Here is a 12,015-nt window from a genome sequence, read left to right on the forward strand (position 1 = left end):
TGGCCTCGCAAGAGCAAGCAAGTGGCTCGCAATACTGAGGTGAGTAACTCTTAAAGTTCTGCCTACCCTCACATCAGGCATTAAGTCGGGAGTGTAATGGAATACTCCTGACTTGCCTCGGTGAGCACAGCTCGACAAACACTTGAAGCTCAACATTATTCTGGGCCATGAGTTGAGGAGGAACTTCTTCACCCAAAAGATTGTGAATCTGTGGAATTCCCTGCCCAGTGAAGCAGTTGAGGCTACCTCATTGAATGTTTTTAAGGCAAGGATAGATACATTTTTGAACAGTAAAGGAATTAAGGGTTATAGTGAACGGGTGGGTAAGTGGAGCTGAGTCCACGAAAAGATCAGCCATGATTTTTTTTGAATGGTGAAGCAGGCTCGAGGGGCCAGATGGCCAACTCCTGCTCCTAGTTCTTATGTTCTTATTATGTAAAATCAGTCTCTTTGATAAGTGCCCCATGTGCCATCTTAAACACTCACTTCCTCCACTGCCAGCAATGGTAACATTGTGTACCATAAACAAGATGCCCTGCAGGAATGCTTTTTGACAGCATCTTTCAAACTTGTGACCTCTGCCATCTAGAAGGACAAGGACAGCAGATACATGGGAATACTGCCCCTTTCAAATCACACGCTGCCCTGACACAGAACTATATTGCTGCTTTTTAATTGTGACTGGGTCAAAATCCTGGAACTCCTTTCCTGACAGCCCAAGATTGACTGCAGCAGGTAAAGAAGGTGGCTCACTAACAGTTTCCCTGGGCCAACTAGGGATAAGAAACATCCGTGGAGGCGATACTCTTGAGTCCTGTGGCAATGAAAAAAGATTCAAAAAGAGGAGAAACCAACAAAATATATTCTGGAAAAGAGAGGGAACTACTTGAGTTCTCCAGTGCTGGATGTTGGTTTCCAGTCACCATTTTCAGGATTACTTTAGTGTCAGGTTAATTTTGTACGAAGAAGGTTGACCAAATTGATGATGTTTAATTAATTACTATAGGTGTGGCAGTTGTTAATCTTAATATTGAATTGACAGGTCTAGTTGGACATAGTTCTGAATCGCTTGTGTTCCTGCCTCTTAAGACATCTTTTTTTCCCCTATTCGATTCTAATGACAAAATTAACATTGAATCCTTTAGAGCATAAGAACATAAGAAATAGGAGCAGGAGTAGGCCATCTAGCCCCTCGAGCCTGCCCCGCTATTCAATAAGATCATGGCTGATCTGATAGTGGTTTAGTTCCACTTACCCGCCCCCTCCCCATAACCCTTAATTCCCTTATTGATCAGAAATCTATCTACCTGTGACTTAAACATATTTAACGAGGTAGTCTCCACTGCTTCAATGGGCAGAGAATTCCAGAGATTCACTACCCTCTGAGAGAAGAAGTTCCTCCTCAACTCTGTCCTAAACTGACTCCCCCTTATTTTGAGGCTGTCCTCTAGTTCTTGTTTCCTTTCTAAGTGGAAAGAATCTCTTTGCCTCTACCCTGTCTAGCCCCTTCATTATCTTGTATATCTCTAAGATCTCCCCTCAGCCTTCTAAACTCCAACGAGTACAGGCCCAATCTACTCGATCTCTCCTCATAAGCTAATCCCCTCATCTCCGGTATCAACCTGGTGAACCTTCTCTGTACTCCCTGCAAGGCCAATATATCCTTCCGCAAATAAGGGGACCAAAAATGCGCACAGTACTCTAGTTGCGGCCTCACCAGTACCTTGTACAATTGCAGCAAGACCTCCCTGCTTTTATACTCCATCCCCTTCGCGATAAAGGCCAACATTCCATTTGCTGCCTTGATCACCTGCAAACTGACACCTTCAGTGCCGAAAGAGGTCACTCGGCCCATCAAGCCTGCACTGACAACAATCCCACCCAGGCCCTATCTCCATAACCCCTTGTATTTACCCTGCTAGTCCCCTGACACTAAGGGGCAATTTAGCATGGCCAATCAACCTAACCCACACATCTTTGGACTGGGAGGAAACCGGAGTACCTGGAGGAAACCCAAGCAGATACGGGGAGAATGTGCCAACTCCACATGAACAGTGACCCGAGGCTGGAATTGAACCTGGACCCATGTTCGAAGAAAATCAAAAAGAAGTCCTTATTATTTTCCTCCTAGTCCTTGGTTGCTTGCAGCAGTACCCAAGAGATGAATGTTTAGTAGTGTTCTGGAGTTTCCAAAACAGGGTAGGCAGCCCTCTTTTAGAAAAAAGATCAACCTCGAAGTCAGAGTGCTCTGGAAAATGTTAAGAGGTACTCGTAAGTTAATTTGCATTTGCTTCAACTGGTTTCTCTTCCTTGGTCTGGTTAAACACCAAACAGTGCAGTTTAAGTTGAGATCTCTTATTATGGGGAGGTAGGTTCATGACTTGAAATGACTATAAAGAGTTAATTGATCTATTTCCCTGCCCCTTCATGATGATGGGAGATTTTTAATTCTGAGTGGATGTTAAACTACTTGCAACAAATGAAGGTCATATTTGCAGTATTTAATGAACATGCTGAACATATTAAAAGAAACCACTACTACTTGTTCAACCAATGCAGGAAATACTGGAAATTAACAATAGTTCAGCCAACAAAGTGATTTTAAAAAAAATCTGCGATGGGGTGCGGGTGTCATTGGATAGGACAGTATCTGAATGAAGGTTCATGACTGTGTTAGGTGTGATCCTTCTGAACTGAAGATTATAAGATGAACAGGAAAAGTAAAATCTGAAAGAAATAAAATGAAGTTAAGAGGCGAGATCTGTATGAAAATAAGTGTCACAACATAGAAATGCATTTTGTAATGATTTACTTTCCCACATTAATCTGTCACTACTTGATCCCTGCCTGTTCTTTTATTTCATCTGTTTGTTGCCGGACTTGACTTGCTCAGTTAATTAGTGTTGCTTAGCTTGATGTGAAAAGCTTCATCTGAGCCTTTGCCTTCTGTACAAGAAACAAACATTGAAGTGGTAGCAAAATAAATTAACTTGGCAAGAAATGCTTTGTTAGACCCTGCAATCCATAAGCCTGTTGGGCTGATATATAATGACCCTCCCAATGGTGATTTTTAAATAATATATAAATGGTGGCATTTACTTAGTATTTTCTTTGTGAATAACATTGAAGCCTGACTCTCTGGTCATAATAACTTTGAAGGATGAACATTATATCTGGAACTCTTTCTTTCCTGTCTCCAGTGTAATTGTTTTGTACCATGTTGTTGGGTACTTCGGCTAAACTTAAAGGGACATTGACATTTTAAAATAATACAGGATCTACATTTGACTTTTTTACATCACAAAATGACAAGTACTATTTACCTTAACAGTTTTGCAGGACCTAACTGCTTTAGAAGTTTGAAATGTATGGTTTCTTTCATCCTCTGAGATCTTGAGTTTACTTGCAAAGTAACAGTTCTTTGCTTCTGAAAGACTTTTTTTTTTAAACTCTCGAGATTTGGGATATACTATTAGTGCAAAGCCCTTGTGTTGTTTTAAATATAAAATATTCCTATGTTGTATGATAAAGAATTTGAAGACTATTTTTGGAAAAATCTAGTACTTGGTGTCTATATTGGTAATCAAATATGGAGCTCTTTTTAAATTAACACTTTTGGACTGAAAGTTGAATATTACTTTGTGAACTTGTTTTGTAGTTGTCACGTTGTACTAATACGTGCAAATGGCATTGTTTACCTGAAATCATGCCTGAAGTATGGGAAAGATGTGAAAGTTGTGAGAACTGCCAGGTGTTGTTGACTATAATGGACCACTTCCTCTTTAGGCAACCTTGAAAGACCTTGCATTGTGTTTATGGCAAAACCACTAAACTGTAACGATTTTAAATGTACAGTACACTCTTCACTTTCTCGTGCTTTTACTTTTTTGTTCAATATTGTATGTTCTGTGGCTTATACTGTACTTTCCATGTCTTCAATTTGAAACTGTTTAACCTATTTGAATTGTTGGCCCTTTGCAAATGTAGACTTGCTTGTGATTATTGACTATTTCTGTTAACGCTGGACTGAACCCAGTATTTGCATTTGACATTTTTTAACTTTCTGGCACTCACTTCACTTAAGTTCATACAAAGGGAAACAAAATGGTTTAAGCTCACTAGTCAGTGTTATGGTGATGCAGTGGCGAAGTAAAATTGCCTTAACTTAAATTCGTAGTCATTATGGCACAGAAGGAGACTTTTTGCCCAATAAAGCCAAAGCCAGACCGCCAAAGAGTAATCCAGTCAGTCTCTTTCCCTTGCTCTCGTGCTGTAGCCCTGCAAGTTTATTTCCTTCATGAGACCTTCCAATGTCCAGGGAAATTAATGCCTATCTCGCCGCCCGCAAAGGTGGTGGAAACCAAGTACCAAGTCATTTCCACTTGCTGTGTAAAATGTTCTTCCTTACATCCTCCCTGCATCTCTTGTCTCGAATCTGTGTCACCCAGTTCTTGTACCATTAACTGATGGGAATCGTTGTTCCTTGCCTAGTTTATCCAGACCTGTCATAATCTTGTGCACCTGCGTAAAGTCTCCCCTCAATCTCACTTGACCAAGGAGAACAATCGCAACTTTTCCTACCTGATGTTTGTCTGGCAATCTGTCAGGAAAACCCAAGAAATTGTAATAAAGTTTTTTTTATTATACTTGCCCTGATTGAAGTTTTTAATTTCCCAGCTCATCATTTAAACAAATGCCCTCATTCAGAGAAAAAGAAATACTCACCAGCCAATCACATGGCTGCTTTCCTGTGACATCACACTTTTCAAATGTGGTTGGTTGGCTATGACCCCACTAACTCTTTTATCTGTACTGGTGGTCTCACCCTTAGGCCTGCTCTCTATCCCAACTGCCAGTCTTGCTACTTGAAAGAAAAATCAGGAATCGCAATTTGCCTTTTGCCCATTCTGAGTGTAGTACAATGACTGTTTGCATAATTAATCTAATGTTTATGCAGATTTTATATGAATTGTGGGAATGAGACTCGCATCAAAATTGCAATCAAAACTTGACTTGCAAGATAAAGACTTTCATTGATTGGCAATATGTTTTGCAACTATGTTCATAATTATGAAGCTTTATTATTTTTCATTATTTTCAGTTTTTAAAATATATTTTTGAGAATGACCAATTATAGACAATTACCTGGTGGGTGCTAAAGGATCGGAACCCCAGTGTTTGGCGCACTGGTATAAAATCCAGAAGGTCACAAAGTCAGCTGTGAACTCCTTGGTTTCTATGAGAATTATTGGAAAGCTTAAGATAATTGGTTTTAGTTCAAATGAGTGTCTGAAGTTGCAGTTGAAACCACTTGTCGTGGAACATCTGCATCAAAATGACCATGCTTGTCATTTATAGTTCAAATAATACATTTGTTTTTAATCAACATTTGAATAATATTTTGTGCAAAATGAAAGTTGTTGCTATTTGGAAAGTTGTTAAGGGTGAAAATTCACGTTCTTGTTGGATGGTTGCATTTCTTATCTACCTGTACTTGTGTTGCAACTTCAGGTGGAAATAATGTCAGCTAATTGCTCAACTTGCCTCATCAAACCCTGCAACATAAGGAGAGCATTAATCTGCCAAATACTGAAAACCATAGCTCTGTCCAATTGTTTTAAGTTCAGGAATTCTTAAACCCATCTATTTTATGCAGTTTCCACGAGACCACGAACTCTGAATAAGGGTCATCCAGATTCGAAACATTAACTCTGTTCTGTCAGGCATTTTTTATTAATTCGTGGGACATGGGCGTCACTGGCTGGCCAACATTTATTGTCCAACCCTAGTCACTCTTGAGAAGTTGGTGGTGAGCTCCCTTCTTGAAGCACTGCAGTCCACGTGCTATGGGCTGACCCACAATGCCATTAGGATTTTGATCCAGAAACTGCGAAGGAACGGTGATATATTTCCAAGTCAGAAATGGTGAGTGGCTTGAAGAGGACAGGTGGTGATGTTTGCACGTATCTGCTGCCTTGTCCTCCTAGATGGAAGTGGTCATGGATTTGGAAATTGCTGTCTAAAGATCTTTGGTGAATTTCTGCCGTGCATCTTGTAGATAGTACATACTGCTTCTTCTGAGTGTTGGTGGCAGAGGGAGTAGATGTTTGTGGATGTGGTGCCAATCAAGCGGGCTGCTTTGTCCTGGATGGTGTCAAGCTTTGAGTGTTGTTGGAGCTGCACTCCTCCAGGCAAGTGGGGAGTACTCCGTCACAATCCTGGCTTGTGTCTTTTAGATGTTGGACAGGCTTTGGAGAGTCAGGAGGTGAGCTGCTTGCCTCAGTATTGGTAGTCTCTGACCTGCTGTTCTAGCCACTGTCTTTATGTGGCGAGTCCAGTTGAGTTTCGGGTCTATAGTAACCCCAAGGATGTTGACAGTGGGGGATTCAGTGATGGTAACATCATTGATGAGATTTTCTCGCATTTTCTGTTTTTATTTTAGAAGACTGTTTAATTTTGGTCCTGTTACTTAAGGAATGATATATTATTATTGGAACTCGTACAAATGAGGTTTACTGGGATGATCACAGGTAAGGAGGGACAGCCATATGAGGAAAGATAAAACAGCTTGGGTCTGCAACAACTCGAGTCCAGAAGAATGAGGAGATGTGATTGAAACATACCAGATTCTTAGCAGGTTAGTCAGGATAAATATTGGGAGGATGTTTCCACTCATGGGACAATGTAGGACCAGAGGGCATAGGTGCAGAATAATGTGCTCATTTCAGACAGATTTGAGGAAGAATTTTCTTCTGAGTGGTGAATCTTAGGAATTCTTTATCCCAGGAAGCCACGGAGGCCAAGTCTAGTCTGTCTGACACTTGAGGGGTAATTTAACAGGGCCAATCCATCGAACCCATCTAACCATCTAACTGGAGCACCCGGAGGAAACTCATGCAGACTCCGCACAGACAGTGACCCAAAAGCCGGAAATTGAACCTGGATCCCTGGTGCTATGAGGCAGCAATGCTAACCACTGTGCCACCGCGCTGACCCAATCACAGTCTTGAAGAGCCGAATGGCCTACTTTTGTTGCTATTTCTTATGGTCTAAACTGCAACAGTATTTTTTGAAAAACGGAATGAGTTGGTGAATGTTCTTTTCTTCTTTGGAGTCCCTCGATGCTGACTTGCTTCCATACTAAATATGAGTTCAGAGCTGACGAAGCGACATCCAGACTCCATAGATGCTGTCGGTTTCTGATTCCAGCATCAGCAGTAATTTGCTTTTACCTCGTTTTTATTTCAGTCCTTTACAGTCGAGTGCAGATTCGGTTTTGAAGGACCGTTCAGTTCAAAGCCTGACTTCTCTTGTGCACTCTCAGTCTTTTCTCACTTTTTCTCCACCCCCAATCCCTACAATAATCTGGTAGAAGTTTCTAAAATTTCTCCTGTCTCTCCCATACTGCTGTTCCAACTCCTCCAAACACAGGTTCCCTCCCTCCTATCTTTGCTGCAACTCCAATCATACATTCTATTTCTGGTGAAGCAACAGGATTGGGAGAGATGGAACTTGTAATGGGAGGTGCAGAATCTGTGATTGGAGGAGCAGCTCAAAGATTCTGTCTCTCTCATGTTCACTCGCTCCCCCAATCAAACTCTGTATTGTTTACCCACTGCTTGGGCCCTTGCAATTGTTCAGCCCCAGACTATGGAGAAAAATAATGAATAGTGGCAGTTGTGTGGGGGTGTAATTTTTGCCCATCTTTGATTTTTTGCAGGCTACTTTTGATGTTTCAATGGCAAATTTACCTGATGTCCCCATGTATTTTTGAATCCTGCACGATTGTTCTCCAGAGGGCATTCTACTCGGGTTTCCCAGATTCCAGTCAAGATTCTACCTATGCTGAGGAAACAAATTGCTAATTTTGCACTGTCAAGTATTTAGCACGCAAGGATTTGTCAATCCTTTTAAATGTGGAATAGTGAAATGAGGAGTGGTGTGAGTTGCAATTGATGCATGTTACAGACAGTTGCCTTGTAGAGCTCCTGAAAAGAACAGAAGATGCTGGAAAACCTCAAGTGTGGCAGCATCTGTAAACAAAGTTGATGTTTAGAGTCCAATATGGCTCCTCTTTGGAACACCCAAGCACCGATCAGATGGCATACTGAATACATGGCAAGAGGTGGGAGTAAAGAAGGTGTGGGGTCAGAGAGAATGGGAGAAAGCATCCAGAGGGGTGTTGGTGTCACTAGGTTGATGGAGCATGAATTCCTTAACACCCTGAAAGGAAGAGAGAAAAAGTTGTTCAAGTGTCTGGTGAAATGAAATAGGGGGTAAGGTCATCTTTGAGATAGGGTGAGGTGTTGCACAAAGTGGAGTGTGGATCTCCGGATACGGCGAGAACGGCAGTCCGAGGAATGTTGAATGTTTCGGAGATGCCTGTAATCCGAGGTGGATTTGAAACAATAAGGTTGGAACTTCAGTTGGAAAACACACGGGGAAGTCAGAGCCAGGGATAGCTACTGAGGGAGGAGATGTGGCTGTAAAGCCAGTTTTGATAAATACTTCATCAAACAGGAGAGAAATGGAAAGCAATGAAGAGACCAACAGAAATCTTGTTGGAGAGCAGAACATTTTCGAGGTCTTCAAGAATCGTATTGGATGTGAAATGTTAATTTGGTTGTTCTCCTCTCCCCAGATGCAGCAGTACCAGCTGCGGTGCAAGGAGAGTGGATTTAGCAAAAACTGAACAAGCCAAAAGTCATTGAATTGACTTGAACATCCCTATTTTTTAATTGTGTAAAATAATGATCAAATTTTTTTTTAAGGAGTGACGGGAGGGTCAACCTTTGTGGGAATCTAGACATTGTTCTTAGGCAGATGATTCAGGTGTTGACGGAATCATTGTCTTCGCCTGATGCCTGCAAACAGAAGGATACCAAACTGAAGTGAATATCCTGATTTAAAAAAAATGTTTTTTCCTGAGTCTTGAGCTTTGATGCTAAATTTGGATCTGCCATGGCTGAGGTTAGCTTTCTCAGTCTACTTTTATTTTACTTCAAATGGCAATAAAGCAATTATCTCGAAGATAGAAATTACTGTTACTGTGAACAATATGTTAACGACTTGACATCGTGTGTTGCTAGACTAATGTGTCATCTTTTGGAAGTTGCAGTGTATGATGTATTTAAAGGGGAAGAGAAACACTTTTCCAAACGACTCAATTTATTCCAGAATTAAATAGCAGGCTCACCACAGAATTGACTCTTTTTTGTTAGCTTTGAAACACTCTTGTTTGGCATTGCATTGGGTGGTACAGTGATTAGTACTGCTGCCTCAGTGCCAGGGACCCGGGTTCGATTCCAGGCTTGGGTCACTCTGAAATGCGCACTCTGTGCACATTTTCCCCGCGTCTGCGTGGGTTTCCTCCAGGTGCTCCGGGTCTAGAATAGACTAAGGTAAAAGAATAAGAAAGTAAGACAAATTGAAGAACAATTCCTTGAAGCAGTGTGCAGTTTATTTAATAATATCCAATCTGAAGCAATTTTTGTTTTTCTTTGAGTTTGATAAATGGTGATTGCTTCCATGTCTGTGTTCTGGAAGTAAGAAGGGGTTGGTGAGCTCACTTGGCTCGACAGCTGGTTTGTGATGTGTAGTGACACCAACAGCACGTGCTTGATTCCTGTACTGGCTGAGGTGGTTCATGAAGGCGCTGCTTTCTGAACCTTGCCCCTCACCTGAGGTGTGTGACCCTAAAGCTAAATCGCCACCAGTCAGCCCTCCACCTCAAAGGGGAAAGCAGCCTATGGTCATCTGGGACTATGGCGACTTAACCATTATCTTGAACAAATGAAAAAAATTCTAGCCAAATGGTTTATTGATGCTTACTGTCTCCACTGTACTGCTGGGATGAGTTTCTTTCATATGTTAGCAGATTCCAAGTTTGGAGGTGAAAATTGGCAATTGATTTATGATTTTTTTTGCCCTCTTGTTACTTTTGGGGTATACGTGCACAAATCATTGAAGGTGGCAGGACAGGTTGAGAAAGTGGTTCATAAAGCATATGGAATGCCGGGCTTTATAAATAGGGGCATAGAATACAAAAACAAGGAAGTTATGATAAACCTGCATAGAATGCAAATTTAGCCTCAAATAGAGTATTGTGTCCAGTTCTGGGCACCGCACTTTAGGAAGGATGTGAAGACTTTGGAGAGAGTATGGAAAAGGTTCATGAGAAACGTTAGAAGGATGAATAACTTCAGTTAGTTGAATAGATTCGAGAAGCTGGGTCTTTGCCTTGGAGCAGAAATTTGATGGAGGTGATCAAAAGCATGAGGGACATGGGGCATCAGTTAGACAGGGAGACACCTTTCCCATTGCTGGAATGATGGAGTACCAGAGGACACTTAAGGTGATTGGCAAACAAAATAATGGTGACTTTTTTTGCACAATGGTAGGATCTGGAATCCATTGCCGAACAATTTGGTGAATGCAGATTCTATCATGGCTTTCAAAAGGAAGTTGGATCATTATTTGAAGTGGGAATATTTGCAAGGCTATAGAGAAGAGGTGGGGAAATGAGACTTGGTAAATTGCTCTTCCAGAGAGGTAACACATTCTTGATGGAACAAATGGCTTTCTGCATTGTAACAATGCAGTATTTCACACTTCTGTTACCACCAGATTTGACTCATGGCTAGCCTCCCAGCATCCACCTTGTGTAAACTTGAATTCATGTAAAAACCTGACTTCCTGTATCCTAATTCGCACCACATCTCGCTAACCCATCACCCAAGAGCTTGCTGACCTAAATTGGCTTTGGTTCAACAGTGCTTCAACTTTTAAATTCTCATACCTGTCCTCAAATCCCCCTTGCCTTCCCACCTCATCTCTAGCCCTAAACCTTCTAGGATCTCTCTCTTGCTCCAGTTTTGGCATATCCCTCATATTCTTTGCACTGTCAGTGGCAATCATGCCATCCACTGCAACAGCCTTGAGCTTTTTATTCCTTCATGGGATGTTGGTGCAGCATTTATTGACCATCCCTAATTGTTCTGAACTGAGTGGCTTGCTAGGCCATTTCAGAAAGCATCTAAGAGCCAACCACATTTCTGTGGATCGGGAGTCACGGTAAAAACCAGGTATGACGGCAGATTTCCTTCTCTGAAGTGCATGAGTGAACCAGATGGGTTTTTATGGCAATCGGCAATGGTTTCATGGTTATCATTAGGCTTTTAACTCCAGATTTTTCTTGAATTTAAATGTCAGCATCTGCTGTGGTGGGATTCAAATACGGGTCCCCAGAGTGTTACCCTGGGTCTCTTGATTAATAGTCCAGTGACCATACCACTGCACCATTGCCACCCCTGAAATTTTATCTCACAACCTCTCCATCTCTCCTCTTTTAAGATACTCCTTAAATCCTACCTCATTAATCACTTGTTTTAATGTCTTGATGTGGTTTGGTATCCCATTTTTTGATATTCTTGTGAACAGCCTTGGGATCTTTCACTATGTTAAAATTTGTGCAATATAAAGTCAAGTTGTTAATGTTTATACCTTGCCTGCAAGATGCACATTTTCAATGGCACTGTAATCAGGAACAGAAGACTTTTTGGTCTGGTGAGAATAGGATTGCACTTGGCTTTAATGCATTTCTAAGATCAAGAAGGTGTTCAAGTACTTTATTGGCACACAGCAAAAGCATGGCCACACTGACACCAAAAAAGAGAGATTTGTAGCCAAGTTCTTAACTACTCTCCAGGTCTTGTCATATTTTGTGCTTAAAATAAATAAAAATACTTCGTGCTGTAAGCATTCTGCTACCAAGGTGATTATAATGGAGGCTGTTTTGAAAGTTGTATTTGTTGTCAAGGTTGCTTAAATTTGTTACATGGTAGTTTAGTACAATGCAGCACAGTATTAAATGGTAAGTATAATGTATGCTTTTGGGCTCATTCATTTCACATGTTCTGCTAGCAGAGATAACATGAAAACAACCCTCATTGACGTAATTGGGCCTGATAATGTCTTTGAATTCAGCGATTGACGTTACATTGTGGTTTAGTGGTT

At 41.2% G+C, this 12,015-nt stretch overlaps 1 protein-coding gene across 3 annotated transcripts in view; it reads left to right on the forward strand.

The window, feature by feature from the left end:
- Nucleotides 1-12,015, forward strand: part of pde3b (phosphodiesterase 3B) — a 197,944-nt gene that overhangs the window by 93,031 nt on the left and 92,898 nt on the right. The window lies entirely within an intron of this gene.

The sequence above is a fragment of the Mustelus asterias genome, chromosome 9 (assembly GCF_964213995.1).
Source record: "Mustelus asterias chromosome 9, sMusAst1.hap1.1, whole genome shotgun sequence".
Taxonomy (NCBI): Eukaryota; Metazoa; Chordata; class Chondrichthyes; order Carcharhiniformes; family Triakidae; genus Mustelus; species Mustelus asterias.